Source organism: Sinocyclocheilus grahami, unplaced genomic scaffold (assembly GCF_001515645.1).
Source record: "Sinocyclocheilus grahami isolate Dianchi unplaced genomic scaffold, SAMN03320097.WGS_v1.1 scaffold668.1, whole genome shotgun sequence".
NCBI lineage: Eukaryota > Metazoa > Chordata > Actinopteri > Cypriniformes > Cyprinidae > Sinocyclocheilus > Sinocyclocheilus grahami.
In genome coordinates, this window is record NW_015505847.1 from 2549 (window position 1) to 5181 (window position 2633).

The window sequence follows — 2633 nt, forward strand, 5'->3', positions numbered from 1 at the left end:
AGAGCCAAACTCGGTCACCTGGTTGGTAAACTGGTGTGGGTGCACAACGGGCATCAGCAAAGTCTTTGTGTCTCCGTACTGCCTGCTGGAGATGGACATGTGCCGAGTCCCATACCCTCTCGCTCTCACGGAACCAGAGGCGGGGACTTCCGAATGCTCTCCAGTCCATGGAAAGAGTGGCGGTTGAAATCCGAGTACACACTGGAATAGTGTTAACCCAGTCGTTTTTCTGTCGCAACGAGTTCTGAGCATACTCGGCCCAGGGAAGTTACTGGCTCCAGCTGTCTTGGTGTTCGTGACAGTAGGCTCGGAGATACCGCCCGATCTCCTTGATCTTGCGTTCGGTCTGGCCGTTGGTTTGGGGATGATAACCTGAGGAAAGGCTGACAGTCACTCCCAGCAGATGGAAGAAACCACGCCAGACCCTGGATATGAACTGCGGCCCTCTATCTGAAACGATATCTTCAGGGAGACCAAAGTGTCGAAAGACATGCTGGAAGAACGCTTCGGCTGCCTCCAAAGCAGTGGGTAATCCACGTAAGGGGATTCATTTACAGGTTTTGGAGAATCTGTCCACCATGACAAATATGGTAGTGAATCCGTTAGAGGGTGGAAGATCAGTGGCGCAATCGATTCCATTGTGGGACCAGGGTCGACGTGGAATAGGTAAGGGAACCAGTTTTCCTGCAGGTAAACGGCGTGGAGTGGATGTGATGGCGCAGACCGAACAACCCTTGACGTAGCAGGCGACATCCTGAGCCATGCTGGGCCACCAGTATCTGTTCCAGAGGAGCGAGAGGGTTCATTGGCTGCCTGGGTGACCCGATCCCGGAGAAGTGTGGATGGAGTCCAGAAGGGTAAGGCGTAGAGTGGTAGGTACATAAAGTCTCCCTTCCGGACCTCCCGGCAGAGCAGGTTCTGTGAGAGTGGCGGCACAAATTTGATCATTCACTTCCCAGGTGATTGGACATGCGAGCACAGTGGGTGAGAGAATGGGTTTCTGGTTATCTGGAGATGGATCTGGTTGGTGTAGTCATGAAAAAGCATCTGCTTTGAGGTTCTTATGCCCAGGACAGTAGGTTACTGTGAACTGGAAACGGGTGAAGAATAAGGCCCATCGGGCTTGTCGGGATTGAGACGTATCGCTTCACAGAGGTATTGGAGGTTCTTGTGATCAGTTATGACTTCGAAGGGATGTGGACCCCTTCCAACCAGTGCCGCCTCTCTTCCAGCGCGAGTTTGATGGCCAGTAACTCGCGGTTCCCGATGTCATAATTTTGCTCTGCTGGGGACATTTTCTTGGAGAAGTACGCACATGGATGGAGTACGGGGGTTCACCCTTCCATTGGGGTAATACTGCACCTACTCCCAGAGTGGAAGCATCCACTTCCACCACAAACTCATGGCTCGGATCTGGATGGGTTAGGGCTGGAGCGGTGCAGAAGGAGGATTTGAGCTGCAGGAATGCCTGTGTGGCTTCAGGGTTCCAGGAGAGGGTCTTTGGTTTCTGACGGAGGAGAGAGGTAAGTAGAGCCGACCATTGACTATAATGGGCTATGAAGCGCCAATAGAAGTTTGTGAATCCCAAGAATCTATGTAGCTTTTTGACCGTGGTGGGTTGTGGCCAATTCCTCACTGCTTCCACCTTGTTCTGGTCCATTTGGACTCCCTCTGGTGTGATAATGTAGCCCAGGAATTTAATGGTGGTTTGATGGAACTCACACTTTTCTTCCTTGAGGTAGAGGTGATGCTCGCGGAGACATTGGAGTACCTGGGAAACATGTTGTTGGTGTTCCTTAAGATTGAGTGAGTAAATGAGAATGTCGTCGATGTAGATAATTACGAATTGGTTGAGCATATAACAGAAGATCTCATTCATGAAGTTTTGGAAGATGGATGGTGAGTCATGCGTTTTATTTTGCAACTGTTTACATTAACTTAAGACAAAACCGACAGTACTTTCTCAATTTGGTACTCACAGTATGCGCTTTGGGTTGTGACTGTGAGCGCACGCGCCTCTGGAGAGCGCGAGTACCGAATGGCTTAAAAAGACGTGAAAATAATACATTTTTGTGACAATGCAACAATGACCGATCAGACAATTGACAATTCTGTCAACTGTCCCGAAATGCGAGCTAAAGTCTTCTATCGCAGAGTGCAGCAGCTCTAGATGCGTCGATGTGAAGTGAAAGTCATAGAGAGAAGACGCGGTACAGCTGAATCACTTACGCTGTTTTCATCTGATGGTTTACGTGGATTTATTTACTCATCTAACCTACACGCTATATTGAATAAAGGTTTTGCAGTAATTTCCCTCATTTTAAATTCGAAAGCTGCGGGAATGAGTAATGCGATGTATGCGCAATCCTGCAACGAAATTCGGGATCTGATTAAACAATTCTATTATACAGAGAATTGTGAAATAGATTTTCATGATTTTTTCAAAAAATGTTTGAGTTTATTTAATTTTACATAAACCTGGAAATTGCTGTTCAATGACTTTTCCAGGTTTTTCATGACTGTACGAACCCTAATGTGATGATCGGGTGCGGGTCAGGTGCGGTTATGTAAATCAGACAAAAATACAGGTGCGGGCGGTTGGTGGGTGGATAATTTATTTGAAGCTGCGGATT